At 35.6% G+C, this 12,032-nt stretch overlaps 1 long non-coding RNA gene and 1 pseudogene across 1 annotated transcript; both read left to right on the top strand.

The window, feature by feature from the left end:
• The first annotated feature begins 3,962 nt into the window (after positions 1-3,962).
• On the top strand, positions 3,963-7,726 carry LOC112016864 (pentatricopeptide repeat-containing protein At1g06710, mitochondrial-like; annotated as a pseudogene).
• A 13-nt stretch (positions 7,727-7,739) lies between these two features.
• LOC136067485 (uncharacterized) lies at positions 7,740-9,470 on the top strand. The gene is made up of 3 exons (XR_010628951.1): positions 7,740-8,007; positions 8,117-8,190; positions 9,327-9,470. It is a non-coding gene; the product is annotated as an uncharacterized LOC136067485 (long non-coding RNA).
• The last annotated feature ends 2,562 nt before the right edge of the window (positions 9,471-12,032 follow it).

The raw sequence follows: 12,032 nt of genomic DNA, 5'->3' as shown, positions 1-12,032 counted from the left end.
AAACTACAAACAATTTTTTTTTTTAATTTTCTATTTCTTTTCTGAAGTCTCTTCTTTTTTTTTTTTTTTTCCTGGGAGCTTGGTGCATGATTTTAACCTAGTGCACATCACAAAATAAGAACGAGGAATAAAGAACACAAAAGGAACAAGACAAGATGATAACAAGAAACAAAAGATAAAGGGAAAGAAAACTGATTTTAGAACCTGACTCTGATACCAAATGCTACAAACCTCAATCGACACGCTTTGAGACCCAACAAAAATATTGGAATACTTGCCCAAGAAAACTAAAATTCAGATTTTTGATAGAAACCCTGACCCAATGTTTATAATCGAAACGCAAACCAAGGGTATAGGTGTAACACCTTGATCTAATGATTATAATTGAATCACGAACCAAAGGTATAAAGTTTGAACGCCACAAGGAAGAATCTCTGATAAGTTCACAGTTCTTGAAGAACCAAAAGAAGAGCAAAGCCTTACCTTTTTTGTTTTTTATTACAATGAGTGCATCTATTTATAAGACATGATTGAAAATAGAAAAATATAAAAAAAAAAAACATACTGAATAAAAAAACCCTAAATAAAAGTTGATTTGGTCTGAAATTAGCAGATCTAAAATAGGAAAATAACTAAAAATGTTCTAGCTAATAAAAGCCCTAAATTAAGGTAGATCTGGTTTGAAATTATAAGCTCCAGAATAGGAAAAATGTCTATTAATTGATATGGAGTTGAAATCAATCAGCCATTAATCCACGTCACAAATCACGCCCAATCAAGCCAGATTAGCCCTCAATAGCTTGGATTAAATTTATTACACTTTCATCTTCCTTTGGGCCAAGCTTAGAATGTGCTGCGTTGGAATTAGCCCAAATCTCTTGAATCAGCCCATTAAGTGCTTCTTTGATCTTCTTGGATCTTGATTTAGTAATAGGCTCAACTGGAACATGCAATGGATCCTTGAATGCTTGTTGATTCTCATTAGGTTAGACACCTCTTTTTTTATTTTTATTTTTTATTTCTTTTGTATGTGTTCATGATGTGTAGACATTCTTAGAGATAACTTTTAAAATATTGGCCAGGACATTTTAGCATTTACATTTACAAATTAAGCAAACTATGTATATTATATTTACAACCGCGAAAGTTAAAACTTTGTCAATGTCTTTCATCTTAAATAGCTATGATTTGCATCAATATAAGATGCCCCCTAATTGAGGAAAATACTTTAGGTGATCTCATAGAAGTAATTTGGGATCTCACATAAAGGGTGGGCCCTATATGTAGGTTCCACTCTGAAGNATGTGAGTTTGGCCTAGTACCTTCGTATTAATGGCATTGTGCATTTACGAGCTTAGCTTGTTTTGTATGCACCTAGTTCTTTGTGGGAGAAATCTTGAATACTATGTGTGACTGTTGTAAATAGATCTTCAAGCTTGTCATGAATGATTGGTCAATAGTCTTGTTGGTCTTGATACTTGCATAGACTTGTGTCTATATCTCTTCCCACTTTATTTTTTTTTAAAATAGAGCTCACCAAATGTAAATCTCCAAATGAAAAGAGATATTGAGCTGCAAAAGCCTGTCGCACATACTAGTATTTGACTAGGAAAAAGGGAAAGCGACTCTTTTTAATATGTTTTGTATGGTGCTCCAAAAGCCAAAGGCTAATTATCAATATTGAAATATCATAAATTTCAAGCACCAATCTCAAAATGAGATGTTTTTGTCCAAACAAAATAAAATGGACCAATTGTTATGCCTTATGCAGAAGCCAAATGAAAAGCTTCTAAGTTTTGTATTCAATGTGTGGGAGGTCATATATACTCATTTCTATAATGGAGATTGTCCACTTGATTTCGTATCAGTTGTGTATGACCCGATTAAATTGATCATTGAAGCTTCACTCTAGTCTAAGGACTATTCCACACTTGATCCTCACACACAACACACAAGACTTTTGTTCAATGAATGTCTATTTCATTTGTGTGATTGTACGTGTTCAAATGTGATGTGTGTGTGTGCTCAACCATATGTGGATCAAACCAAAAAGATTTTTGTTCTTTTTGTTTGCCTTTGGAAGTGATTTGTACCACTCTTGTTTTTCAAAGTTTTCAAATTGTTTTTGTGTGAAAAACATGTTTTCTGGGTGTTTTCGTGACTTATTTCATGTTTAAGTTCAGTCACGAGTGAAAGGGTCCAATTCGCAAGTTTTTCAACTTTGGACAGAGAGTTTCGCTGCTGTTTCGCGAGTAACGCTTACCTGCGAGATACCTGCGAAATTTTCGCGGGATTCTAAGTAGCGAGATACCCTCGAAAATTTCCAGATCAGCTTTTTAAAGGGCATTTCGTGAGTCTTTTGTTTTAAACTTCTCCCATCGTCTCCCAAACCCCTGTTTTAATGTTTCTACATCAAAACCCAACTAATTTCAAGTGTTTTACATTCCATAAACATCTCTAAGGTAATCTTTAACTCTTTTCATTGATTTTGATCCTTAGATTACGTTTTTGGGGGTTTTATGTTCATAGTTGGGATTTTCTCAAATGGGAGTTGGAAAACTTATTTTCTATTAATCTTTTTGATTGGGATTTGTTTTAAATGATAATTTGCTTTGGATGTTGGCCCCTTGTGGCAATAATATCATGTATTTAGGCAAGATTTTCATATGTTCTTGCATTGTTTATCATACTTGTGTAGTGTGTGCACTCCAAGTGTTTGATAAAATGCCTAAGTGGCATTTTCTCGTTGTTTTGGACTCCGATGAGTTCCAAATTTTGGGGATCACCATAATTATTCATGTTTATCATGTTTTGATATTTGGTGGTGTGTTTTGTATACTTTGCCCTTTGAGTGCCTTGCTCTTATATTGGTCATGCATCTCACATGCACACTAGATGCACAGTAGCTGCACCTTGCTGCACACACTTGAACACTTGACATGTTTTTGCTTTAACTCATGCTAATTAGGTTCTTTTAGACCTTTTAGCACATATAACATGTTCTTGTGTCCATGTCATGTCTAGGTTCACATCATGTTCGATCATCCTTAGCATGTCATGTTCTTTATACTTTGTAGCATTGTTTTAAAATGTTTTTGTCTTATGTTTGAGTTTCATTTTCTCATTCATCGTGCACCCTTCATAAATTATCTTTTACCCTTGTTCTTATCTTCTTTTCTTTCCCTCATTCCTCTTGATTAATTTGTCTATTCGTGACAAAAAGGGGGAGAGTATCGTTATTTCTATATGACTCATGTGCACACTCTTAAGGGGAGAAATTCTACCTTGTGCACATTCGTAGGGGGAGAAAGCCATAGGGGAGATGCATATACCAAGGGGGAGAAGAAATTGTTTTTGAGAAAACCTTGATTTACTTTATGCTTGTTTTCTCGTTGCTTTATGATGGTTTGTGTTACTTTTAGTATCTATCTTTGCATCATGTTTATGTGTTGGAACACGTTTTGTGCCCATGTTGCTTTTGTAAGCTTTTAGGGTTTGTTTAATTGCATGTTTTGTAGGCTTTTATGGTTTGTGCCATGTATTTGCAATACTTTGCTTATGCAGCCTTTATGCTTGTGCTATTGAAGTTTAATGTCATACATTTACTTCACTATATCACTCTTGTGCCCGTGTAGGATTGTTCCTAGATGCATATACGTTCTATGCATTGGTTGAGTGATGAACACTCTTGTGCCCTAGTAGGATTGTTCCTAGATGCAAATACTTCTAGTATTCTGCATTGGTTGAGTGTTGGATTTGCAAATGTTACTCTACAAATGAGTTTATCATCTTGCATATCCGGATGTTCATTCCTTGTGTGAATGAGCATAGTGATCACTTTTGTATAGTGATTGCTTGTTTGATCTTGCCATGGTCTAATGTTTTATTCCATTTTGCTTGATCGTAGTTTACTTGTTGTATTATACTTGTCTTTTTATCACCTGATTTACCTTGAGGGTCTAATGTGTTTTGTGCAAGTGTTTCAGGTTACAGGTATACATGTTCCAAGTTCATCACAGCTTCTAGATTTAGGTGTGAGTGAGTTTTGCCATTGTTCCCAAACTCATGTTTAAGTCTAGAGTCTGTTATAGGGTGTTTTGTCACGGAATAGCCAAAGGGGGAGATTGTAAAGTTGTGATTTACAACAATGTTTTATATTGGCTTTATTCCATGACAAAATGTGTTGTAATTACTTTATTTCATTTCCTTGTATTTTGTGGGATTTAATTGTATTGGGTTTAGTATCAAGTTAGTGAAGACTCAAGCTTTATTGAAGATCAGTGGATCTCGCGGGTGTGTCGCTGGAAGCTAAGCCGCGAAAGAGTCATGTGAGAAGCACATGACTGGAAGCTGAAGAGTCATGCCAGGCTGTCGTTTTCGCGAGTGTCTCGCGGGTAAGGCCTTCCCGCGAGACAGTCGCAAAACATTCTGCCTGGAGGATTTTAATGAGTGACTTTTTTACCCTTCACTCATACTATATATACCCTCATTACCCACAAATGTATGAGAGGCTATTCAGATAGAAAAACCCTAGATAGGTTTTCTACAACACACACACCCATCTTTTGAGAGAGAGCTACTCTTCCTTAGTGAGAAATCATTGTAGCCTCTTCTCCATCCCTCTCCCATTATCATACCTTGAGAGGAGATTTGTACCCAAACACAACTCATACCTATTCAGAGTGTAGAGAGTGCTTTGGAGTTGCTGGGAAGCATTGGAAGAAGCCAAGGATGACAGATGCAACATGGAGCTTGTTGCGGGATCCGAAGAACTAAGACAAGACACGGTTCCGAGAAGCCTTGTTGGAATAGGAGCTTGGAGGGCTTAGGTACATTGGGTAGATTAGACTTGGAGGGTCTCTTGCTAACCCATGTATCCCAACTGATTGTCTAGTGGATCGATTTCCGCTTGGAGGGCGGCGGAGAGGTTTTTCGCTGAGTTCTTCGGTTTCCTCTTCGAGAACACGTCTTGGTGTTTTCTGTGTTTGCATCCTTCTTCCCTACTCTTTTATATTCCATTATACTGCTGTGTTGCTTAGTTTATGGATTAGAGTAGCTTACTTGTTCATCCGCTCGCATTTACACTATTCCGCACTTTGTATTAAGTTTGTGTAAAATCTATCGAGCCGTAATTTTAATTGGAGGTCTAAATAGCTCTTGTGTTTTCAATACATTTTTTGAGCTTTCAGATAGTTTCTGTAAAGCTGGTCTTATTAAACAGGCTCGCAACTAGTTTGATGAAATGGTAAGGGGTGGTTGTGCCCCTAATGTGGTGACATATACTGCTCTTATACATGCCTACCTTAAAGCTAGGAAACTTTCCAATGCGAATGATCTGTTTGAGATTATGTGTTCTGAAGGTTGCATTCCTAATGTTATAACATATACGGCTTTGATTGATGGCCACTGTAAAGCTGGGGAGATTGAAAAAGCGTGCCAAATATATGCGAGAATGCAAGGTAATGTGGAAATTTCTGATGTAGATATGTATTTTAGAATTGATGATGGCAATTCCAAAGAGCCAAATGTGTTTACATATGGAGCATTGGTTGATGGTTTGTGCAAAGCTCACAAGGTCAAAGAGGCCCGTAACCTGTTGGATGCTATATCAGTGGAAGGCTGTGAGCCAAACCATATCGTGTATGATGCTCTTATAGATGGATTCTGCAAGGCTAGGAAGCTAGATGATGCACAAGAGGTATTTGCTAAGATGTCAGAGCATGGATATAGTCCTCATGTCTATACTTACAGCTCTTTGATTGACAGGTTGTTTAAGGGTAAAAGACTGGATCTTGCTTTGAAAGTCTTGTCCAAAATGCTAGAAAATTCTTGTGCACCAAATGTTGTCATATACACAGAGATGATTGATGGCCTCTGTAAAGTTGGAAGGACAGATGAAGCCTATAAACTTATGCTAATGATGGAAGAAAAGGGGTGTTATCCAAATGTTGTGACTTATACTGGAATGATAGATGGCTTTGGGAAAGTGGGTAAAGTCGAAAAATGTCTTGAGCTCTTGAGAGAAATGGGCTCAAAGGGTTGTGCTCCAAATTTTGTCACCTACAGGGTTCTTATAAATCACTGTTGTGCCACTGGCCTTCTGGATGAGGCTCATAAACTCTTGGATGAAATGAAACTGACATATTGGCCAAGGCATATATCAAGCTAACGTATGGTCATTGAAGGTTTGAACCGAGAGTTTATTATCTCACTTGGGCTTTTAGATGAGATCAGTGAGAATGATTCTGTTCCTATCGTTCCAGTATACAGAATACTGATTGATAGTTTTATTAAGGCTGGGAGATTAGAATCAGCTCTGGAGCTGCATGAAGAGATTCCATCATTTTTCCCTTTAAAAGCTGCCAGCAAGAATATGCATACTTCTTTGATTGAGAGCCTCTCCCGTGCAGGTAAAGTTGTTAAGGCTTTTGAGCTGTACACAGATATGGTAAGGATGGGTGGTGTTGCAGAGCTGAGCACATTTGTTCACCTTATTAAAGGGCTCATCAATATTAACAAGTGGGAAGAAGCACTTCAACTGTCAGATAGCATATGTCAGATGGTCAGTCTCTCTCTATCTACATTTTCCTTGCTCAAGCTTTGGTATACATTATGGAAACAAATCATGTTTTTGCCTATAGAAGTTGTCAATTCTCAAAATTTTGTCAAATATATATAGTGTCTATCCATTTGGTTGTGAATTGGCTTCCACTTAAAATTCGCAAGATATGAGAGAAAATTGCTCCAAATTAAAATAAATCTGAGTCTTTAGAATAATTATGGGTTCATGAATTTGCACCCTTTAGGAGAATATCTGTTTGCCATCTTTTGTGTTGTGGGATAATGATATCTAACTACATTGAATTGAATGATGAAAGCTGGTTTTCTTGCTGTACTGGAGAGTAGCTGTCTGTCATTGCATCTTCTTAGTTATCTACTTATTTTGGTTTGAGCATTTAGCCAAAAAAAGAAAAAGAAAAAAAGAATATCTAGGTTTGAGCAAATCCCTGACTAAATTCAATAATGAAAGTTTATATGTTGGTTCTTTAATATCCTGCATGTTTTGGGTCTGTAAATGGAAAAACTGGGTTTAGCATGTAAAGGTTAGTAGGTAAGAGCGACACTTAATAGAATTTTTGGCATAAGTGCAAATAGATGTAAGGAGACCACTGTTTTCTTCTTTATTTATCCTCTGCTTTTTCTTTTTCCAACTGATTGTAGTCTAAGAAGAATGAAAAACTTCTTGGGAAGTATTAATTAGGAGACTTTTGGATATTTATAATATTGTAGTTGGATAAGCTACTTCAGGAATGCTAAAACCACTTTGGTTGAGGGGGCATCCAGCTGTATACATTACATGCATTAATATTGTGGCACTGGTGGAAGTTCTCACTTGAATTTTACCATTGCCCACATATTAATGATTCTCTTTCAAGTAAAATTATGTTTTAGTAGGTGGCACTGAAAGTGAGACATCGGAAACTATTTTGTTGTTTTAAGTGATAAATTGTGCTTGCTTTGTGAAAAGACAAAAGAAGCTGTTCGGAAACAGTGTTGCTGAGAATTTTAGTCGTCCCTTGTATTGTGGTGAAACCTGTTTAAGAATAAATAGGTGTCTAGTTACTTGTCTAATAATTTCTTCTTCTTTTTATCATTATTTATTTCTCCTTTCTTTGAGCAGGATATCCACTGGCTTCAACAAGAAGATACATCTTCCAGAAATTAGGCTTTGAGCATATCTATATTTTTTTCTCAAGGTTGATGTGATAGCATAATGGTGCATGTTAAAGTTTTTGCTCAGATAATGACTACATTGGTGGAAACTCTTGATGCACACATGAAATTCCTGGGAGGTGATAGGCTGATAGCTATTGCATAATTTGCATTGCAATGAAATGAGTATAAAAAAATATGGACGTCTTTGATTGACTGTTTGAAGCAACTAGAAGCTGAAATAAAGCTTGAGGGAAATATTTTGCCTTTCAATTATTCATTCTCATAATGTTGGTGAGCTCTCTTTAACTTCTTAACAAAAACCAATTGAAAAAACTTCTAAACAAACAAAAAGGTCCTATTTGTCCTTATTTGTGTTTATTTTGTGCACCATTGCTTACAGCTGATGCGGCTTATTAGGTATGATGCCAGTTAGTGTTGCTAAAACTGATTTACTTCTTCAGTCTCATAAAGTTGGTGAGCTCTCTTTTAACTTCTTAACAAAAACCAATCGAAACAAGATTCTTAATGAAGAAAAAATGTCTTCTTTATCCTTATTTGCATTTACATTGTGCACCGTTGCTTACAGCTGACGCGGCTTATTGGGTATGATGCGAGTCAGTGCTACTAAAACTGATTTACTTCTGCAATACCCTCCATTGAATTTGTCAAGGTCAGTTTATTCATTAGTATTCTTCTGCGGCCTAGATGGTAGTGACTATGTATATCTTGTTCTTTCATCATTCAATGTAAAACAAATCCACCATTCCTGTTGCTAGTTTTTAGTAAAATCATGTCATTCATGATGCAGCTGTGTTGTATACAGCTAAAGTTGGTTATTGAATGCAATGCATGATGTGTTACTAGAACCCATTTTTTGCTGCAGATAGCCTTCGATTGTGATAAGGACTTCTGAGGTGTTGGTTCTATCTTCTTTCTTGTTCAGCTTTGACACTGATGATGACAATACATGCATAGACACTGACAAACACACCTACAAATTATCACACTTACTCTTGCCTGGGAATGTTGTCACATGAATTTGAATTTAATTGACTGTTTGGTCTCATTGATGATTGGAAATACTTTCTTTCCCACAAAAAGGCCTATTTCAATAGAGATCGCAACATGGATCTAATCAATTTTAATTTATGGAGTAATGTCAGCAAGATCTGTATTATTTCACTGGAGGTTCTAATGACACGTTGATGCAAATTTGTATTGCATGTGAATGAAATTTTTATGCAGAACAGATTGGTTCTTTTGCCATGTACATATTCTCTTAAACATTGTTGTTGCACTTCAACAACTTTTATAGAGACAGTTGTATGATCCATAGAAAGTGACCCAATTTAAAAGTTTAGAAACATGGCACTGCGGAGTCCAAAGGTGAAATCCTTTCTAAAGTTCATTGAATGCAATGACATCGTTGTCAAGTATGAAATAATGAGATTAGTCCTGCCATATCATAAGAAATCTATGTGAATTCCTTCTTATAACATCTCCATGCTTTACATAAACTAACAATTTGCATGATGGGTGCTGGAGGTTGGCGTTACTCACTTTTAGTTCGTTTGTGCTGTTTTATACTAAGGAAAATTACATTTTTTCAGATTACATCTCCAAATTGGGGAGGCTGTCTTCCAGCCACCTCTCATAGACCTTGCGCAAGTGGGAGCAATGTGCCTTGGGTATGAAATTTGTTTATCTACAAAAAATTTCTTTTTTATTGTCCCATATATGCCTTTTTTATGAGAAACTTCTATAGTTCATAACCAACAAAACTTATTTATATGTCCTTTTTTGGAGAAACTTCTTATAGTTCATAATCTACAAAACTTAATAAATAAATAAAAAAGGGTGGGGGGTGCAATTTGGTTGGAGAATGGAATCTTGAGGCCCAAACACAAGTCCTCCTTCCAAGACATAATGATTATACATACCAATGGTGGAGATCCATGCTAACTTGGCTATCTGAAACCCTCTAGACTGATCTACAGACAATAACTGGTAAGATGCTATATAAAAAATAGATTTCTAACAATAATTTATGTAAGCTTCCTCTCTTTAGAGAAATAAAAGTTGAGGGCTGAGGTCCTCAAGAATAAATCTCAGATAGAATTTTCCAAGTGTTTTTCATTGTCTTTTCTTTTTGTTACATGATTCATGACTGTAAAACTGCAGACATTGGAGTGGCAGTAAGAACCTCAACAAATTTGTTTGCTTCACTTTCTAATGGGGTACTTTGCTTGAAGTACAAATTTCTGTTTTTTTCACCTTAGGCGTTTATTTATAGCTGGGACACTTTGAGCGGGGTATTGGATGCGGGAAACTATCATCTGGTGCTTCTTTTTATGAAAATCAGTTACCGTATACTTTAGTTCCCCCCCCCCCCCCCCCCCTCCATCTTACCAAAAGCATTATTTAGAATTTATCATTAAGGAAATTATTTTCTTACAAGCAACTTCTATAACTCTAAATCTTTATTATTTATAATATCATAAGCGACCTCACTCTTTTTTTCCCCTTTCTTTTTTTCTTTCCTATAACTCAAAATCTTCATGTGCTGATGAAATTTATAGAGGGCTTTATAATAAAACAATATTGAATTCATTTATTATAAATTCTCAACTCCAAATGCAATTTTGAAAATTTTCTTTATTAGAAAAAAAGGTAAACATGTAATTTCATGCTCATTGAGAGAGTGCCAAGACACTCAATTACATTTTTTAGCTAAAATGACAGGTTGGGTTGGGTTGACATGTGGGTTATACATGTTGATCCCTATATTTCGAAATAAAAAATCCCCATTTATTTTGTTTTCCCTCAATCAGACAGATCACAGATACAAAAATACTGTTGATCTCAATTCTCAAATTGACCCAAAAAAAAAAAAAAAATCTCAAATATCCACCTCTGGTCGTCTCTATTCCCTCAGCTTCATAAGTTCGTCTTTTATTGTTGGGTAAATTATACCAACCTCCCTTGTGGCTTCACAAAATAACACTCCTCCCTCAAGGTTTCTATAAACGCAATAAATCCAAATGCCCTCTCAGAGTGCTACTTCCTTAATAGAATTTTTCATTTAAAAAAAAAAGATTCACTCATGTTTACAAACCTTAGGGGGCAGAGTGTTATTTAAAATAACCAAGGGAGTGGAGTGTCATTTCCTCCAGAGTTTTGGCAGGAATATTTTTTGAAATAGAATTTTCCTTTAGGAAAGCCAGGCATGCACTTATTTGTCACATTTATACAAACCTCAAGGGGAAGTATCATTAATACATACATTTGGAAGAAATATATTTTTGATAAATCTCAAGATAAGTTGGCCATTGGTGTAATCTATACTTTGTTCTTTCTCCCTCTGCCTTTACTCTTACTCAACCAAACCTCTAGCCACACTACAATATGCCAATCTCCTTCCATCTCTAATTTCAATTCCACTTTTTCAATCGTTCATTCAGTTTTCGATGACCATGTTGTTGGATTTTGTATAAAATTAATTTGATGTATATTCAAGATATGGTTGTATGATATCATGTAATGTTTCATTTCTTTATGATGGTTGTAGCCTCTTTCATGGTTACATTTCACTAGATTGAAATTCTAAGTTAGTAATTTTAGAACATTTATTTTGCATGGGGTTAAAGATTTAATGTTTGGAAAAATGGAGGGGGGAAGAAAAAAAAGTTAGGAGTTGAAACGAAAATAAGGAAAGCAAATGAGAGTGCCTTGCATTCAAAGTGTTTGGTTTGCAAGGGAGAAAGGAAAGGAAAAAAAATCCTCATGCTCTAGTACAGATTCTCTCTTCTCTCTATTTCCTTCCAATTTGGGAGGAAAGGAAAATGTTGGCCCTATGGAGAACTTTGCATTTTCCCTTCCCTCGTTCCATTTCTCTCCAAACAAATAAAGGATTTTTCGTTTCCTTCCTACCTTTGCCATCCCTTGCTTTCCCTCTAGCTTCCCTTCAACCAAACATATATATATTGAACATTTTCTTCCCATAGTGTTCATTAATCACTGTATAGAATATGGAGTAGTTCGGAACTTGCAAAACCTTTTATTTATTTATTTGTTTATTTATTTTTTAGAGATGTGGAAATGGAATACATGATAAAGAAAATGAGGGTTGCCTATGTAGTTCAAGGGTTTTGATTTTCTAATGCGAAAAAAAAAAAAAATGCAAGTTATAATGGATTGAGCTGACACATTAAAGACCAAATAAGTCGAACTCCAACCCACCCAACTCTATTTGTTACAAGAATTTCACATCAGAAACTAGCAAATTGGATATCAAGGTTTTTTTTTTTTTTTTTTTT

The sequence above is a fragment of the Quercus suber genome, unplaced genomic scaffold (assembly GCF_002906115.3).
Source record: "Quercus suber isolate HL8 unplaced genomic scaffold, Cork oak 2.0 scaffold_74, whole genome shotgun sequence".
NCBI classification, from domain to species: domain Eukaryota; kingdom Viridiplantae; phylum Streptophyta; class Magnoliopsida; order Fagales; family Fagaceae; genus Quercus; species Quercus suber.
The sequence above is the reverse complement of the archived record's forward strand: the minus strand, read 5'-3'. Positions and strand labels throughout refer to the sequence as shown.